The sequence below is a fragment of the Vulpes vulpes genome, chromosome 14, assembly GCF_048418805.1.
Source record: "Vulpes vulpes isolate BD-2025 chromosome 14, VulVul3, whole genome shotgun sequence".
NCBI classification, from domain to species: Eukaryota; Metazoa; Chordata; class Mammalia; order Carnivora; family Canidae; genus Vulpes; species Vulpes vulpes.
In genome coordinates this window covers 56,369,439-56,389,436 of record NC_132793.1, presented here as the reverse complement: position 1 = coordinate 56,389,436, position 19,998 = coordinate 56,369,439, and the positions used below count along the sequence as shown (strand labels likewise).

The window sequence follows — 19,998 nt, the reverse complement described above, 5'->3', positions numbered from 1 at the left end:
ATTATATTTCAACTGCCATCTGGCCGCAGAGATGCAATCCATTGCTTCAATCACAGTGGCCTGTCTTCTCTAGCTCTGGGAATTGCACTAAAGTGCGTGATTTAAACGTCTTCACTGTCAGATTATTGTTGTTAAGTTCATCAAGATAAATTAAAAAAAAAAAAAAAGAACCCAAATAGGGGGAAAATATGCCCAAAAGAGTATTATTTGTTGTAGGGAAGAAAAAAGTATTTGAAAATCAACAGTTGCTGAGAGACCTCAAATTAGTTTCATTCATAATGCTAGGTTTTCTAAGTGTGAGGTAACAGAATAATAATTACCAAATAAGCCACATGCTTAATGTATAAAAGGCCCAATTCAAACATTTGGGTAGAAAAATGCAGTGTTTTAAATAATTAGAAGTTTACACAATCTTTGTCTTTTTTGCTCACCACCCTCCCAAGATCATTTCTTATTCATTTTGCAGTACATTTGCCGGGCGATTGTTCTGTACCAGGCCCTGTGAGAGGTGGTGGGAAGAGTGAGATAAATAAGACATGGTCCTTGCCTTCTAGACACTAGTGAAAGTGAGAGAACAGCCTTTGATTTATGACTTACTATAAGTCACTCCTTTGTCACAAAAGAAAACACAGCTGACAGTGGGGAACTGGGAGAAACATGGCTGCCAACTTCACAGAATCATGCCTGGTTTCTGGTGGGTTTCCCTGCACGCCACAGCGTACACCACTGGAGGATGCCTACAGTGGTTCTCAACTCACAGGCACCCAAGGGACGTGACACATTCTTACCAGCAATTGTAAAACTCACTTTGGCAGTAACTCTCAATGGGGAGGTGTCAGTGGCCTTCATGGTGCCCTTCATCCTGCCCCGACCCTTGAGAATCAGTGCTTCGCCATGCAGAGTTGAACCGTGCAAGGGGGATGAGTTTCCCTATGTGCCCCGTGTATAACTAAGACAACTGAGAAGCTGACTATGAGCTTTATGTATAAATTGGCCCACTTCAGCCTCTCGGCTCCAGGGAGCATAGGCTTTCTATTTATGAAGAGCAGTTTCCCTCTCTCATCTCCACACATTACTCTCCCAAGTTCTTTGGTTTCATTTTTTTCTAGGCGTTACTGCAAACAATATAATTTTGAGATTTGGGATTTGTGGATTCTTATTTCACCTTGGGGAGAAATCCAACAGAATATCTGGTAAAGCCCAGGACCCCTAAGTTTACATAAGCCAGTTCTCCGGGGGCTAGACGGAGAAGGAGGCCCACTCAGACATTACTGTAAAATAGAAGTCTGAATCAGATTAAACATAAGGAGGGAGGATTGAAAAAAAAGAACCAAGGGACAGAAGCTATCATAAGTTACCGCATTCTAGGGTATGAAATTCTAATCACCCCTTTGGATTGTAGAAACGAAAAGCAGAGAGAGAAAAGAAAGGGAAAAAAAAATAAGTGATTGCAAAGCTTCCATAAGAGATATTGTTTGATAGAAGGAAATCCAGGAGATAAATCCAATCCCTGTCTCTGCTCCACAAGAGAACTGCGGGGAGAGCTGACCATTTCGCTTCTTGGTAAACCCTTCCAAAGTCCCCACCATCTACAAAATGACAGCCCACGGCCCAAACTCCTCCATGAGGGGGCTGGTGGCCGTGCATGCCCAGAGCCCCTTTGTCTGCTCCTGTCACAGCTCCGACCCGCGTCCATCTACATCCGGCAAAGTCCAGCTGCCTGCAATCCTGTGCATCTTACAATTCCCTTGCAATTCTCTCCTCCCACGCCCCATGCTGTTTTCTGCCTCGGTGCTTTAGCTCCTGCTCTTCCATCTGACAGGAATCCCCCCTTCACCTTCCTGGGTCTCGCTGGGTTTTCCTGCTTATCAAGACTTACTGTGGTCAAGTCCCCTGGGAAGCACCCTGTTTTCCCAGGTTGGCCAAAGACCTCCTTCTGTATAGTCCCACAGCATCCCAGTACATCCACTATTTTACCTCCTGCCATATTCATATTTCAGTCATCTGTGTACGCCTGCAAAGTTCCTTCATCGAGCCTGTCAACGCTTCAAAGCTAGTAAGCTAAGGACAATGCCTAGAATATAACAACAGACTCCAAACAAGTTGGTTCCCTGTTTGCTCACTAAACTGAAAAGCAGCCCTGGGCTCCGCGGTTGGCAGCCAGCCCGTCCTCTGGTGCAGGGCCGCGCCCGGGTCGCGGTGGTGCAGGTCGTGGAGAACGGATTCGGCCACTTGGGGCGCCTGGTCCCCAGGGCCGCTTTTTTTTTTTTAATTTTTTTATTTATTTATGATAGTCAGAGAGAGAGAGAGAGAGGCAGAGACACAGGCAGAGGGAGAAGCAGGCTCCATGCACCGGGAGCCCGACGTGGGATTCGATCCCGGGTCTCCAGGATCGCGCCCTGGGCCAAAGGCAGGCGCCAAACCGCTGCGCCACCCAGGGATCCCCCCAGGGATCCCCCCAGGGCCGCTTTTAACTCTGGCAAAGTGGATACTGTCGCCAGCAGTGGCCCCTTCATTGGTCTCAACCACATGGGGTACATGTTCCAGTATGATTCTGCCCACGGCAAATTCCACGGCACAGTCAAGGCTGAGAACGGGAGACTTGGCATCAATGGGAAGCCCATCCCCATCTGCCAGGAGCCAGATCCCGCCAACATCAAATGGGGTGATGCTGGTGCTGAGCATGTTGTGGGGTCCACTGGGGTCTTCACCACCATGGAGAAGGCTGGGCTCACTTGAAGGGCGGGGCCAAGAGGGTCATCATCTCTGCTCCTTCTGCTGATGCCCCCATGTTCGTGATGGGCGTGAACCATGAGAAGTATGACAACTCCCTCAGGATTGTCAGCAATGCCCCCTGCACCACCAACTGCTTGGCCCCTCTAGCCAAAGTCATCCATGACCACTTCGGCATCGTGGAGGGCCTCATGACCACGGTCCATGCCATCACTGCCACCCAGAAGATCGTGGACGGCCCCTCTGGGAAGCTGTGGCATGACGGCCAAGGGGCTGCCCAGAACATCATCCCTGCTTCCACTGGCACCAAGGTCATCCCTGAGCTGAACAGGAAGCTCACTGGCATGGCCTTCCGTGTCCCCACCCCCAATGTGTCAGTTGTGGATCTGACCTGCCGCCTGGAGAAAGCTGCCAAATATGATGACATCAAGAAGGTAGTGAAGCAGGCATCGGAGGGCCCCCTCAAGGGCATCCTGGGCTACACTGAGGACCAGGTTGTCTCCTGTGACTTCAACAGTGACACCCACTCTTCCACCTTCGACGCCGGGGCTGGCATTGCCCTCAATGACCACTTTGTCAAGCTCATTTCCTGGTATGACAATGAATTCGGCTACAGCAACCGGGTGGTGGACCTCATGGTCCACAGGGCCTCCAAGGAGTAAGAGCCTCCTGGACCACCAGCCCCAGCAAGAACAAGAGGAAGAGAGAGGCCCTCAGCTGCTTGGGAGTCCCTGCCCCAACTTAATCCCCCAACACACTGAGAATCTCCTGACCTCCAATTTACATCCTAGACCCCGAGGAAGGGGAGGGGCTTGGGGAGCCCTACCTTGTCATGTACCATCAATAAAGTATACTGTACCCAGCCAAAAAAAAAAAAACAAAAAACAAAAAAAAAAAACAACTAAACTGAAAAGCAAGCATTAAGGGAAAAATCCTATTTTGATATCAGGGCAAAACTTGTGAATAAGATAATGGTGAGCACATTGACAAAATTCTATAGAGTTCTATTTCTAGGCAACATAAAAATTCAAAAAGAAATCTCAAAGCTGAAGATTCTCAAACGTGTATACCACACACCTTGACTGTTGTCATCACCTGGGGAGGTAGTCTGGACTAGAAGCTAGGATTAGGCTCAGGAGACTGCTCATTGATTTCATCTGCTCCACCAACTGCCCCTGCAGAGCCTTGTGTAAATTACTGAGCTGCTTTTCCCTCAGTTCCTCATCTGTCAAATGGGACCAAAAACTGCATTAATTGAGTCCTAAGACAATATATGTAAAACACTTATTAGAGCTTATTACTATCACTATTGTACCCTTTTCACCTCCCTCACCATGTTGTTTTCGCCATGTGCTATTTCCATCCATTGTAGCAACCAGCTACTGAGTCATAAAACAGACTACATAAATTACTACTAATCCTTGCAGCACTATAATGGAAGTATTGTTAGCTGACATTTTATGGATGGCGATATTAAAGCTCGGAAAGATTAAATTTATTACCCACAGTCACACCATTTGTAAGTGGTGGATCCAGGAAATAAAGCCAAAACTGGCCAGCTGGTTAGAAAAAGACCAGCCCTTTTTCACAACACCAAGATGCTTTCTCAACACCCCAGGAAAAATAGAATTTGAGTGTGGCTTTTATACATTCTATGGTCTTCTGGAATGTGACTCCATGATTTCAAGCAATCTAGGAGAATTTCCGACCCAAAAGTACCACGTCTCTCACTTCCTAAAGCTTGATAGTCCCGGAACAGGCAATAACACGTTTAGTTCCACAGTCAGAAGTCAAACAAAGAAAAAGATTATTCCTGAGAAGAGACATGTTAAAATTGACACTAAGGTGTTGATGACAAATACGAAGTCCTTTCCTAAGAGCAATCTCAGTATAAAGCAACAAAGGAATGCGGGGAGTGTACCAAATTACTGCTAAAGGCAGAAAAAAAGTGAAAAGCAATTTTTAATACCAAAGTAGTTGTTTTCTAACCTATTTGGGGGCGGGGGCATTTCTGATGATTTGCTAGAAGCCATAAAAACCTTTTCAGAAACATGCTCAACTGTGTACACACTCATTCATTCCAACTTTTGAACGTCTTGTCAGAGAATTCACAATCCACAAAGCCCAAACCTAGATTTCAGCTCAAAGATCTCTGGCTGAGGGCCAATGAGGCCAACACAATGATTTTGCATCCGAGACCAATATGAGGAAAGGAAGGATTAAAAAATATCAAGGAGGCCAATACAAGCTGTTCCGTACCTCATAGATGTACTGCCGATGTCACACTCTCTTCTGTTAATTTTGAGAGGCCTCCAAGTTTTCCACATTATCTCCAGTTTAAGAACTAATGGCCTGGGGCACCTGAGTGGCTCAGTCTGCCTTCAGCTCAGGTCATGATCCTGGGCTCCGCGTTGGGCTCCTTGCTCAGCAGGGAGCCTGTTTCTCCTTCTCCCTTTGCCTGCTGCTCCCCTTGCTTGTGCTCTTGTTCCCTCTCTCTCTCCCTCTCTCAAATAAAAAGGTAAAGTTTTTAAGAAAAAAAAATTAATGACCTAAAACATTAAGCAGTAAGCACTTAGCACAGCCCTTAGCACGCACTCATTTCACCATGCTCTAAAAGGTGGAGCAGAATTTGTTGTAAACAAGGCTTTCTTGACCACGTGCAACACATTCTGATGAAGCCAAAGGAAGGGAGTATAGCCCTGGGTTTGGGGTGTTATACAAATATTAATTGTCCAGAAAATAGGAAAGAAGCATCAGGGTTTTCTCGGTTAACGGAAAGGGGCGATGGAGCCCTCTCACCATGAGAGGAGCCCGTTTCAGGCTGCACCTGCTACATTATCACCAGCCACGAGGGACCAACGACTCACTCTTCTGTACTGGTCTGTGCACTCTGAATTCTGAGAAAGATCTCCATTTATCCATTTGTTCCACTGGACAAACTGAGTACATATGCCGTGAGAAGTTGCTGCTAGCTTCTTTCCATACAGTCTTGCTTAGAGTCTTCAAAACTGCATAGATTGAGACAGGAACTACTCAACATTTCAATATCAGGTCATGGTGCTTGTCTAGGGAGCACCATTGAGGGTTATGGTGAAGCTACTGATCCCAAATATAGCATATTACTCTTCATATGGCTTTCCTACCTATCCTTAACTTAGCCACCAAAAACTGAGCTACAGGCTGGCTCAACCATGGTAACCAGAGGCCAGGCTGTAGGAAAAGGAAGGCTAACTATGTGGTGACTCTGCAGCACAACTTTGCAATCTTCAAGTCCTAATAAATAGGGTGGGTCCATTTTTCTTAAGCATTCTTGACTTTAGCTGTGAACCAAAAGACAGATGGACTGAAATGTAAGAAACAATGGAGCCACTGAATAAATGAAATGATATCAAAACGTGTGCTCGAATTTTGCTTGTGACCAACGCTTAGAGGAAGCTCTCACAATGTCACAAAAATAATGCTCCCTCAATGTGTTTTCTTTTTAAATCACAGTTCAAAAAGCTATAGCAGCCTGTCAATGAAAGAAATACCAAGCAGATGTTTTCCTTATTTCCAAATATATTTAGATTTCTCAGGGAAAAACCACAAAGGGTGTTTTTATTATGCACCTGTCGTGGTCAACATCTGGCACTAGCTCTCACCAATCCATCAACCCCACGATGTTGTGTCTCCTTCCAGCTCACCAAGAGACTGTAAATAAACCCACGGTGCAGAGCACGCCTTTTCCTTTTCTTTTTTTATTTCTCTCTTTCTTTTTGCTGCCTTTATTTCTGTTTGTTTTTCATAGCAAGAAGGGAGGAGCACAGAAAACAGAAAAAGTCTATTTGTACCATTTATAAACTGAATAATAAATATGCCTCCTACAGAAGGAATTACACATACAGTAGGATGAGAGAATTTAAATTTGGGGGGGGGGAGAAAAATGAGTTGTCTGATTTCTGCCAATCTTCTATTCATTTGTTCATTTAACAAGGACATGTCACTAACTACTAGGACACGGCACATAGCCCAGTGCATTAGGCCAAATTAAAAATACACTTGCACAATTAAAAAGTCCTAGCTTTCATGCAAGACAGGGGATGCACTCAAAGAGCTATTATAAAAGTCTGTAAGTGAGGGGTCAAGATCTGCTGCTGATCTTATTTATGAGAATTTCATTCATATAAACTGGGAGGAATATTTTCCGGCCCCAGCATAGGAAACAGGAGAAAACTTTCTACCAATCATTCTGTGAAAAGAAAGATAGATCAAATTCTACTATGAAGCATATAGATATCATTCAAATTATTTTGTTACTTTTAGACTTTGGATAAGGGGGTCATTGACTAAAGATTGGAAGTTCATTCTTATAAAAGAAATAATATTTTGTTATCACCCTTGTTATACTGGATTTTTTTTTTTTTTTTGCACAAAAGATTCTTTTAAACCACTTTTTCTTGATTGACTAAAATCTTGCTGAAAAATTCAAGTAAGTAAACAGACCGTTAGTCAATCATGTTCCTACTTAGGGGAACTTACACACACACACACACACACACACACTCATATAATTGTAGATAGAAGTTCAGGGTGTGTTGTTGGACTTGACTTCAAGAGAAGACTCAATTTGAACTAGGGCAGAAATAGAGACATCATTAATTCATAACAAAGGAATGGGCAAGAGCAGCTGGAACAAGGGACTCCTACATCTTCAGGACTCTTGTCCTCGTAACTCTGCTCCCTTCTGTATGTTAGTCACTGCTTAATTTCTCCTGGGGCATGCAGAGCTTTCCATGCTATGGAGGATTTGAATGTTGGCAGCGAGTCTGGGTTCAAATAATTCCAGATTCACTCTCAGAAAGAAGTTCAAAAAAAAAAAAAAAGAAGAAGAAGAAGAAGAAGAAAAAGAAGAAGAAGAAGCAGCTCTTTTCCTCCATTCTCGATTCTTTCTCACTCCAATCGTAGTCTAAAACCTCTCTAAAATGGACAATGGAAGTGTGCAGTTCTGACTTCTCACTAAAGCCAGTGAGGCCGTGTCAGGCGGGAAGAAAGGAAGCTCCAATTGAGACCATGTGGTGACAGCTGGGATGGGGGAGCACGGGGAGGAAAAGAAGAATTCCAAAAAGAGGAATGCTAGACATACAGGTAATTAACGAATTCAAACGTGGCTTAGATACTTCAACTATTTTATGCCCTTGTGATTGGCTTTTAATCAAAGCTTTGTAGCTCCTGTGAAGAGTATATGTTCATTTGTTATTGATAAAGGATTTTAATTTGTTTTGCTGTTCTAATACAAAGTACATTACTAGTGATTGAAAATAATGGAATAATATCTGGGGTTATTATTTGATTCTTTGTATTCTATAAAATTTGTAATGATTATTTAACCTCAACAACAGTGTTACAATACTTAGCTATTACAATGATAGTTGTGTAATCACCAAAAAAGTGCTTAAAATATCATCATTAAGAGCAACATATTAGAGATTTGGCCATTTCTAGTACAGCCTATCTCTTTAAACCCTTTACAGTGACCATAGATTTCTTTTGAAGTGCTTCTAATAAATTTAGACAGATCTCTTCTTAGAAGGCATTTCTTTCTTATTGTTACAATCAAAATGTCTGCTCAAACTAAGCTACTTCCATGGTTTAGGGGGAAAATGCACTTGTAGATAATTTTAGCCTTCTAAGTGGCAATTCCTATTCAAGTTCAAATTGGAATTGACTCAAATGAGTGAAAATCAGTTCCATTACTTTTATTTCCTACAATGCCCTTCACTCCCATTTTTTCAATGCCATGAGCTATTCATTCCTTACTTTCTTCACTTGTCTTCCAAGCAGAATTCAATGCATAGCGTCTAACTTCCCAGATCTGCTATTTTAATTTCTTAAGACATAGATTAGATTCCCAGTTTTGAACCTAGTAGCATAAAAACTTAGACTGGGTCAGACAGCTGAATGTAATTAAGATTGATTGGCCAATTCAACAATAAAAATAACTAGCCAGATAAGGGGTTAGTGATTGTGCCAAGCAAGTAAAAAGAATCAAATTACCTAGTAGCTTGAACAAAACCCTTGAATTTTGAAAGAATAAAGCCTGGTGATAAAATAAACTTGAAAGTGCACATGTACGACAATGTACTCTCTTGAGCCAAATGCAATATGCCTGCTAGAAATATCTGTGGAGACTTGTTCAACCACAAATAATAAACTGAAACTTACTCCATATTGGTGGGGGACCATATGATATTTCAGTGTAACCACAGAGCCCATGTCTCAGAGTAGTGTAGAGCAGAGTTTTCATGAAACCTTCAGGCACTATTTCATAAAATCCAGTGCAGACAGTGGTCATGTGAACAGTTTAGATGTTTCACGGAACATTTCCTCTTATTTTCACTCAACTTTTAATACATTTACTTTAATATACACATTACAATTACTAATATATTGGATAAAATACAACACATATCATACATTTCAATGACTAATTTGTTAAGATTAAGCTTAAAGGAGGTGTTTAAGATAAAACAGTGATCAATTTGAAGAAAAATATCCAGTACTCAGTTGTTCATTCCACAAGTATTAAGCAGGTGGTCAGTGCTGACCTCTTGGATAAGCGATGTGAGCAGACTTGGAGAAGGTAAAAGCGTGAGCCACGTAGATCCTGGAGACGTGTTCCATGCAGAGAGAAGTTAGAACAGGTGCCCTAAAGCAGGAGAGACTGACATATGGGAGGAATAGTAAGAGGCCAGTGCGGCTAGAGAAGAGAAATAGAGGAGGCGAGAAGATTCCAGGGAACCAGATCACACAGTACATTCTAGGTGGGTGACTGTAGAACTTATCATACAATCTGGGACACTTATGGAATCAAGAAGATGCATTTGTTTAATAATGATACCAAAATGGCATGTGTACAATGGGAGTTGTCACAGGCCAACTGGAACATAGGGTCACCCTACTTGTAGGACAATGTAAGGACTTTGGCTTTTACTGAGAGTAAAATGGAGAGCATCGCAGATATTTTTAAAGAAGTTGTCCCTGCTGCTATGTTGAGATTCAACTGTAGTAGGGCAGGTATAAAAACACACCATAGATGCTAATTGAGGTGATAGAAGCATAGACTCTACAAGTCCAGAGAGCACTGCTCTAGCGCACATGGTGTGTCAATCCACCCTGATCCAGGATAAGTCTGTCAGGTCCTGGAATAGGTGGTGTCAAGAGAACTCTAATGGGTTTGTTCCACACCCCCAAGACATTAGTACTTATTTTCTATAGCACTGTGCTAGATTCTAGAAATAGAATATTGAAACCATACACTAAACTCAAGAAATTTGATTAGAGAGATGGAACGTCTCTTTATGTAACAAATAATAAATCCTCAAAGATTATGAATGATTCAGCCTGGTGGGTGATTCTCCTGATGTTAGAGGAAGAACAAGAAAAGGCATTCTGGGGAGACAGCATCAGCTGAGTTCAAACATCGCATATCCCATTTCTCTTCTGAAACTTCCAATAACCGCCCCCCCCCCAAAAAAAAAAGTGTGTCAAGTTTTAAAGTTTGTAAAACCTCTTTGGTGATTCAAATGTTAGCCCTTAGGTTGAGAAGCACCGAAGAAAGTGACAGCACATTGAATTATGGGATATTCTTCTGGGACTTGTGTTCCTTGTTTCAGAATTAAAAATCAGGGCACAGTTAAACCCAACCATGAGGTGCCAATTGTAGAAAAACGTGGAAGAAAATAGGCAAAGAAAATGGCTTGAATAAAGTTTTCAGTTGTATAAGGAAATGCAACCAGAGAGATAGCCAAATGGAGATGACAGAGATGACCCTTGAATAACACAGATTTAAACTGTGTAGGCCCACTTACATGGGGATTTTTTTTTCAATAAAATATATGCACAACTGTAAATATATTTCTTCATCCTTATGATTTGTTTCATAAGATTTCCTCTCCTGTAGCTGACCTTACTGTAAGAATGCAGAATGTAGGACACATAACTTACAAACTATATGTTAACTGTCTGATATTAGAAACTTCCAGTCAACAATAGGCTATTAGTAATTAGATCTGGGGGGGAGTCTAAAGTGCTACATGGATTTTCAGCTGCACTGGGGTGACGACCCTAACCCCTACATTGTTCAATGGTCAACTATAAATGTATTAGTTTGCTTGGGCTGCCATAAGAAGGTACCACATACTGGGTGGCTTAACTAACATTTATATCCCTACAGTTCTGGAGGCCAAAAGTGCAAGATCAAGGTGCCTGCAGTGCTCATTTCTGATAAGAACTCATTTCCTGGCTTGTATGTGGCTGCTTTCTATTTTTTATGTATTTTTTTATTGGAGTTCGATTTGCCAATATATAGTATAATACCCAGGGCTCATCCCATCAGGTGCCCTCCTCAGTGCCCGTCAGCCAGTCACCCCATCCCTCCACCAGCCTCCCCATTCACTATCCCTTGCTCCCATTTCACAGATTTAGGAGTCTCTCATGTTTTGTCACCCTCTCTGATTTTTTCTCACTCATTTTCCCTCCTTTCCCTTATAATCCCTTTCAGTTTCTTATATTCCCCATATGAGTGAAACCATATAATGATTGTCCTTCTCCAATTGACTTATTTCACTCAGCATAGTACCCTCCAGTTCCAACACATCAAAGCAAATGGTGGGTATTCGTCCTTTCTGATGGCTGAGGAATATTCCATTGTATACATAGACCACCTCTTCCTTATCTATTCATCTGTCAACGGACATCGAGGCTCCTTCCACAGTTTGGCTATTGTGGACGTTGCTGCTGTGAATATTGGGGTGCAGGTGTCCTGCCATTTCACTGCATCTGTATCTTTGGGGTAAATCCCCAGCAGTGCAATTGTTGGGTCACAGAGTAGCCCCATTTTTAACTCTTTGAGGAACCTCCACACAGTTTTCCAGAGTGGCTGCACCAGTTCCTATTCCCACCAACAGTGCAAGAGGGTTCCATTTTCTCCGCATCCTCTCCAACATTTGTTGTTTCCTGTCTTGTTAATTTCCCCCATTCTCACTGGGGTGAGGTGGCATCTCATTGTGGTTTTGATTTGTATTTCCCTGATGGCAAGTGATGCGGAGCATTTTCTCATGTGCTTGTTGGCCATGTATAGGTCTTCTTTGCTGAAATTTCTGTTCATGTCTTCTGCCCATTTCATTAGATTTTTTGTTTCTTGGGTGTTTAGTTTAATAAGTGCTTTATAGATCTTGGAGATCAGCCCTTTATCTGATAGGTCATTTGCAAATATCTTCTCCCATTCTGAAGGTTGTCTTTTAGTGTTGTTGACTGTTTCCCTCACTGTGCAGAAGCTTTTTATTTTGATGAAGTCCCAATAGTTCATTTTTGCTTTTGTTTCTTTTGCCTTCATAAATGTGTCTTGCAAGAAGTTGCTGTGGCCAAGTTCAAAAAGGATGTTGCCTGTGTTCTCCTCTAAGATTTTGAGGGATTCTTGTCTCGCATTTAGATCTTTCATCCATTTTGAGTGTATCTTTGTGTCTGGTGTAAGAGAACAGTCTAGTTTCATTCTTCTGCACCTGGCTGTACAATTTTCCCAGCACCATTTATTGAAGAGACCGTACTTTTTTCCAGTGGATAGTCTTTCCTACTTTGTCGAATATTAGTTGACCATAGAGTTGAGGGCCCATTTCTGGATTCTCTATTCTGTTCCACTGATCTATGTGTCTGTTTCTGTGCCAGTACCACACTGTCTTGACGACCACAGCTTTGTAGTACAACCTGAAATCTGGCATTCTGATGCCCCGGCTCTGGTTTTCTTTTTTAATATTCCCCTGCCTATTTGGGGTCTTTTCTGATTCCACACAAATCTTGAGATTATTTGTTCCAAATCTGTGAAGAAAGTCTGTGGTATTTTGATAGGGATTGCATTGAGTGTGTAAATTGCCCTGGGTAACATTGACATTTTCACAATATTTATTATTCCAATCCATGAGCATGGAATGTTTTTCCATCTCTTTGTGTCTTCCTCAATTTCTTTCAGAAGTGTTCTGTAGTTTTTATGGTATGGATCCTTTGCGTCTTTGGTTAGGTTTATTCCTAGGTATCTTAGGCTTTTGGTGATTGTAAATGGGATTGACTCCTTAACTTCTCTTTCTTCAGACTCATTGTGAGTGTATAGAAATGCCACTGATTTCTGGGCATCGATTTTGTATCCTGCCAGACTGCCAAATTGCTGTACGAGTTCTAGCAATCTTGGGGTGGAGGCTTTTGGGTTTTCTATGTACAGTATCATGTCATCTGCGAAGAGGGAGAGTTTGACTTCTTCTTTGCCAATGTGAATGCCTTTAATGTCTTTTTGTTGTCTGATTGCTGAGGCTAGGACTTCCAGAACTATGTTGAATAGCAGTGGTGAGAGCGGACATCCCTGTCCTGTTCCTGAACTTAGGGGAAAGGGTCCCAGTGCTTCCCCATTGAGAATGATATTTGCTGTGGTATCTTCATAGATGGCTTTTAAGATGCTGAGGAATGTTCTCTCTATCCCTACACTCTGAAGAGTTTTGATCAGGAATGGATGCTGTGTTTTGTGAAATGCTTTCTCTGCATCTATTGAGAGGATCACATGGTTCTTATTTTTCTCTTGTTGACGTGATCTATCACGTTGATTGTTTTACGAGTATTGAACCAACTTTGCACCTAGGGATAAATCCCACTTGGTCATGATGAATAATCTTCTTAATGTACTCTTGGATCCTATTGGCTAGTATCTTGTTGAAAATTTTTGCATCCATGTTCATCAGGGATATTGGTCTATAATTCTCCTCTTTGGTGGGGTCTTTGGCTTTGGAATTAAGGTGATGCTGGCCTCATAGAACGAGTTTGGAAGTATTCCCTCCCTTTCTATCCTTCAGAACAGCTTTAGAATAAGTATTATTTCTTCTTTAAACATTTGATAGAATTCCCCTGGGAAGCCATCTGGCCCTGGACTTTTGTGTCTTGGGAGGTTTTTGATGACTGTTTCAATTTCCTCCCTGGTTATCAGCCTGTTCAGGTTTTCTATTTATTCCTGTTCTATTTTGGGAATTTGTGGTTTCCCAGAAATGTGTCCATTTCTTCTAGATTACCTAATTTATTGGCACGTAGATGTTCATAATACGTTTTAAAAATCTTTGTATTTCCTTGGTATTTGTTGTGATCTCTCCTCTTTCATTCATGATTTTATTAATTTGAGTCTTTTTTCTTTTTAATAAGGCTGGCTAATGGTTTATATATCTTATTAATTCTTTCAAAGAACCAATTTCTGGTTTTGTTGATCTGTTCTACAGTTCTTCTGGTCTCTATTTTATTGAGCTCTGCTCGTATCTTTACTAACTCTCTTCTTCTGCTGGGTGTAGGTTTTATTTGCTGTTCTTTCTCCAGTTCCTTTAGGTATAAGGTTACCTTGTGTATTTGAGTTTTTTTCCAATTTTTCTGAGGGATGCTTGTATTGTATTTCCCTCTTAGGACTGCTTTTGCTGTATCCCAAAGATTTTGAACGGTTGAATCTTCATTTTTATTAATTTCCATGAATCTTTTTAATTCTTCTCTAATTTCCAGATTGACCCATTCATCTTTTTAGTAGGATGTTCTTTAACCTCCATGTGTTTAAGTTTCTTCCAAATTTCTTCTTGTGATTGAGTTCTAGTTTAAAGCATTGTGGTCTGAAAATATGCAGGGGACAATCCCAATCTTATGGTATTGGTTGCAAACTGATTTGTGACCCTGTATGTGGTCTATTCTGGAGAAAGTTCCATGTGCACTTGAGAAGAATGTGTATTCAGCTGCTTTCGGATGCAAAGTTCTGTATATATCTGTGAAATCCATCTGGTCCAGTGTATCATTTAAGGCCCTTGTTTCTTTGGTGATGTTGTGCTTAGAAGATCTGTCATTTGCAGAAAGTGCCGTGTTGAAGTCTCCTACACTTAGGGTATTATTACCTATGTTGTTACTTTGGTTATTAATTGATTGATATACTTGGCAGTTCCCACATTAAGGGCATAAATATTCATGATTATTAGGTCTTCTTGTTGGATAGACCCTTTAAGTATGATAGTGTCCCCCTTCATCTTTTACTACAGTGTTTGGGATAAACTTTAATTTATCTAATATGAGGATTACTACCCTTGCTTTCTTTTGAGGACCATTTGAGTGATAAATGGTTCTCCACCCATTCACTTTCAGGCTGAAGGTTTCCTTACATCTAAAATGAGTCTCTTGTAGACAGCAAATAGATGGGTCTTGCTTTTTTATCCAGTCAGAAACCCTGAGTCTTTTGATGGGATCATTTTGCCCATTCACGATCTGAGTAACTATTGAAAGATATGAATTTAGTGTCATCATAATACCTATTCAGTCTCTGTTTTTGTGGATTGTTTCTTTGGCTTCCTCTTCCTTTTACAGGGGTCCCCTTAATATTTTTTGCAGAGCTGGTTTGGTGGTCACATATTCTCTGTTTCTGCCTATCCTGGAGGCTCTTTATCTCTCCTTCTATTCTGAATGACAGCCTTGCTGGATAGAGTATTCTTGAATGCATGTTCATCTCATTTAGGACCCTGAATATATCCTGCCAGCCGTTTCTGGCCTGCCAGGTCTCTGTGGAGAGGTCTGCTGTTAACCTAATACTTCTCCCCATAAATGTTAGGGATTTCTTGTCTCCTGCTGCTTTAAGGATCTTCTCTTTATCTTTGGAATTTGCAAGTTTCACTATTAAATGTCGAGGTATTAAATGGTTTTTATTGATTTTAGGGGGAGGGGACCTCTATCTCCTGGATCTGGATGCCTATTTCCCTCCCCAAGTTAGGGAAGTTCTCAGCTGTGATTTGTTCAAATATGCTTTCTGGCCCTCTAGCCCTCTCGGCATTTTCTGGAACCCCAAGTATATGTAGATTCTTCCTTCTGAGGCTGTCATTTATTTCCCTTAACCTTTCCTCATGGTCTTTTAATTGTTTTTCTCTTTTTTCTTCAGCTTCCTTCCTTGCCTTCAACTTGTTTTCTGTGTTGCTCATTGTTTCTTCCACTTCATTAACCCCCATCGTTAGGACCTCCAATTTGGACTGTATTGCATGGAATTGATTTTTAATTTCGGCCTGATTAGATCTAAATTCTGCAGTCATGAAGTCTCTAGAAGCCTTTATGATTTTTTCCAGAGCCACCAGTAGCTTTATAATTGTGCTTTTGAATTGGCTTTCTGACATTGAATTGTAATCCATATTCTGTAACTCTGTGGCAGAGAGTACTGTTTCTGCTTCTTTCTTTTGTAGTGAGTTTTTCCTTTTAGTCATTTTGCTCAGTGCAGAGTAGCTGTATGAGCGGGCTGCATCAAGAATATCAACCACGACCTAAGTAAACTTCACCCTAGATGATTCTGACCAGGTCAGAGACCAGAAAATGAAAACAAAGATCAGAACAAAGTAAAACAAAAGGACCACTAAAGTGAAAAACAAATTTTAAAACAAACTAGTAAAAAATAAAAGTCAAGAATCCCAAAGAAGAAGAAAAAAAGAAAACAAAAGAAAAAAGAAGAGAAAAAAGTAAAGAGGAAGAAAAGAAAAAAGAAAAAAGAGAAGAAAGAAAGCGGGGGCTGGAGATGGTGGAAACGAAGCTGTAGTGGAGGGAGAGAGTAGTCTACCTGAGGGGTCCTAGAGGGCGATCCTCTTGGTTCTGAGTATATTCAGTTCTGTGTGTTAGGAGATGCTCAGTCCCAAATTTATATAAACGCAATACTTGTAGAGAGCCCCACCACTGAGCACCAAAACATACAGGAGATAAAAGAGGGGAGCAGGATGGGAAGGAAGAGAGAATATAACCTCACAGAATGAACCAGCCCGGTGTTCCCCCTGGTTCTGGGTGCTGCTGGTCATGTTTTAGAAGGTATTAACTCCCCCATCATAGAACAAAGTGAGGCAGAGAAAACAAACACAAAACAAAATCCCATATCTCCTAATCTCCCAAAATGAAATTGACTGTGTTGAAGGGAATCTAGAAGTGGAAAATATATCTAGGACCTGTAATTGTCGAAATATGAAAGTCAAAAAGGAGGAAACTTAAGAATGAAGAGGCAGTAAAATATTGTAGTTAAGGTGTGAAAAGAAAAATAATATTGGAAATATTTAGGCTGATATAAAAAGGAGTTGTAGTGGAAAAAGGAAAGAAAAAAGGACCCTCTAGTTCTATACACTAGTTTCCCTGGTTTTTCCTGGGTCCTGGAGCTTCTCAGCGCTGCTGGGTCGGGAACTTGCTCCTCCCCGACCTCCCAGCGGGTCTCTGGGGGCGGGGCTGCCGCGGATTCTCAGGTGTGTGCACCTGGGGAGATGCCCCGCCCCTGGGGTGCCGCTCAGGTGAGCTGTGGACGCGGGAGGCCCTGTGCCCTGGGGCTCCTTCCCCCCGCACCCCCCTTGAACACGGAGGAGCGACCACACGCGGCCGGATCTCCAGCTTCGGGGTCAGCTCCCCGCCAGCAACGCCCTGGCCTAGGTGCTGGGGGGCCGGGGTGCTGCTCTGCACAGGGTGGGGGCGCCCCGTGGGAGGAGGGTCCTCCCCGGCCTGTGCCCTCCCCGCCTTTCCCCCCCAGGGTCCTCCCTATCCCGCACCCTCCCCCCTCCGCCCTCCCAGGGGAGCGCAGGATCCTCGCTGTGTGCCCCCAAGCGACCTGGGATCCGGGCCCTGTGCTGCTGGACCCGCTCGGGGCGCCTCTGCTGCCTCTCCCTCCGCCTGGAGACCCCCCCAGGGATCCGGGCTCAGCCCCCTCTGCCCGGAGCCCCCCCCAGGGACCGGGGCTCAGCCCCCTCCACCTGGAGCCCCCCCAGGGATCCGGGCTCAGCCCCCTCCACCCGGAGCCCCCCCAGGGATCGGGGCTCAGCCCCCTCCACCCGGAGCCTCCGCTTCTCCCTGGGGCCGCGCTCCAGCCCTTCACCGAGACCCCGCGGGGTGGGTGCGCTCCCCCCCACCCTCCTCCCCTGGTGACCCCGGGGCTGGAGGCGTCGCCCCCTCCTGGGTCCCCCCATTTCCCCGCTGAGCACTTTTCCGTCGGGGGAGAGCCCGGAGGATTGTTAAAGCCCCCGCCCCCGCCCGGCCTCCTGCCCGAGGCCCCCCGCCGGCTCCTCGGGCCCCTCCCCGCTTGGTTCTCATTTATTCATTTTTCCCGCCCTCCTACCTCGTTAGCGGCGAACCCCTGTCCGTGTGGCGTCGGGGTGTCCTCCCTGCTCCCCAGGTGCGCTGGTGGGCGTCCGGGAGGGCGGCAGGTCCCCCGGGGAGTGGGGGGTGGGCCGGGGTGAGGAGCCGGCGGGTGAGGCCCCTGCTCCCCCACGGTCTTGCCCCCACTCTGGCTGCTTTCTGAGAGTGGTGTCATGTGGCATCTTCTCTGTGTGGAGAAAAAGAGAGAGAGAGGAGAGGGGAGAGAGGAGGGGAGGGGAGGGAGGGGAGGGGAGGGGAGGGGAGGGGAGGGGAGGGGAGGGGAGGGGAAAGAAGAGAAGAGAGATCTCCGGAGTCTCTTCCTCTCCTTATAGGGACACCAGCCTTTCAGATTAAAGCACCACCCTTATGACCTCATTTAACCTTAATTACCCCCTCGAAAGTCCCTTTCTCCAGTACAGTCACATTGGGGATTAGAGCTTCAACATATGAATGTTGAGGAGACAAGATTCAGTCCACAGCAATGTAGATCTCTAAGTGCCTGTGTACCTATATCTGTATTTATGTACGAACCTTCATCTTCTAAACTGCTGGCTACAGGTAGCTCAATAGGGGAGTAAGTGCTTTGAATTGCTGGGTCCAAGCTAATTGTCAGAGCTCTTCTAATAGACATCAGGCCTGTCACTTTGAGAGGGAATTGATTTCACCTTGACTGCATTTAATTAATACAGACCCAAAAGAAAGATAATCTTTTGTGTATGTTTGTCGAAGAGCTAATTTTGAAATAGGAGCTCTGACTCAGAATGGTTGCCACATTATATATCTTGGGTACACCTTGGGAGTCAGATTCAAGCAAAAACATCCCCGTCTGTGTCTCAGAGCCCTTACCAGTTCTGGAAAAGTGTGCAATGACAAAGAAAGGCACCAGCAGGAATTCTTGGTAGAAGTAAATGTGCCTCTTCTCATCTTTCTCTAGCACAAGATGATCATTTCAGTGACCTCAGTCCCAGTCTCCAAACCTGTTTCCCAATGGCTGTGCTGTATGATTGTACAGGTTCATCACCTTTTCCCCAATTTGGGCTTTAGCTCTCACTTTAATTAGCTTATGTTTTACTAGAATGAACTGAACTTGTCACCTTTAAGCTCTCACTTTAAATTGATCTAAACTCGTTTGCATTTTACATGCTATTCCTCTCTGTTTTTTCCAACTGAGTTTTACAAATTGGATATCATCTGCATACTTGAAAGAAGAATTTCAGTTCCTCTCTCTGCAGCTCTCCTGTCTTGTGGGTAATAGTGATTCCAAAATGTGTTTGTGATAAATCGTCTTTGAAAGGAATATAGGGAATTTGCAAGTAGGAATGCACATTAAATGTAAAGTGTAAACTCTTCATTTTACAGAGGAGGAAACTGTGGTCTACAGAGATTCCATGATCGGCTCAGAATTACTCAGTTAATGTCAGAGCAAAAACTAGGGCCCAGAGAACTTAATTCCAAATCAAAACAATGTTGTACTAAGGGGAGGATCTTATGAAATGTTTTAAGGAACAATTATTCATTTCTTAAATTAGAAATCCAGACACCAATGTCCCATCCCCATTAATAGATTACCACTGGGAAATCAGATCTTCTTTTGTTATGTATTTATTTTATATGCAAAATGAAAGAAATTCTCTTCTCAAACACCTTAAATGGATATACAAATTCACAGTACAAATATTATGGGCCAGCAATAGTCCCAAGTGATATTCTGTGATGTTCTTTGATACGCATCTCCCAGAAGCAGAGTTGATAGGAACAATCTTCATATATTCTTAAAAATGGAATGCACTGCCAAACATATGGAAAGTCATTCAGGCAAATAGCAATGTAGAGCAAACCAAGAGGTAATAGCCTGTCCAAATAAAAGTCAATTCGGAAATAAATATGTCTAGAAATGAAAATTTCAGTCAGTTTAAGTCTCTAATTGTATAATGTGATTGTTGTAATGAGTAACATGAAACATGATGATGATGATGATGATGATGATGATGATGATAGAGATGAGAACATCTCCATGAGATGAGAACAGTTACCATTAACATGGCACAAAATGCTAGCCACCTTTTCAAGCAATTTACATTTATTTGATCCTTG

General features: G+C 43.0%; 1 long non-coding RNA gene and 1 pseudogene across 2 annotated transcripts in view; one reads left to right on the top strand and one right to left on the bottom strand.

The window, feature by feature from the left end:
* Nucleotides 1-2,529: 2,529 nt before the first annotated feature.
* LOC112915605 (glyceraldehyde-3-phosphate dehydrogenase pseudogene) lies at nucleotides 2,530-3,581 on the top strand (annotated as a pseudogene).
* Nucleotides 3,582-9,065: 5,484 nt separating this feature from the next.
* The window catches only part of LOC140595422 (uncharacterized), a 29,100-nt gene continuing 18,167 nt past the window's right edge, over nucleotides 9,066-19,998 (bottom strand). For both annotated transcript variants that reach the window (XR_011997011.1, XR_011997012.1), the window contains 2 exons: nucleotides 17,885-18,091; nucleotides 9,066-9,433 (listed from right to left, as the gene is read on the bottom strand). This is a non-coding gene — a long non-coding RNA (uncharacterized lncRNA). The remainder of the gene's footprint in view (nucleotides 9,434-17,884; nucleotides 18,092-19,998) is intronic.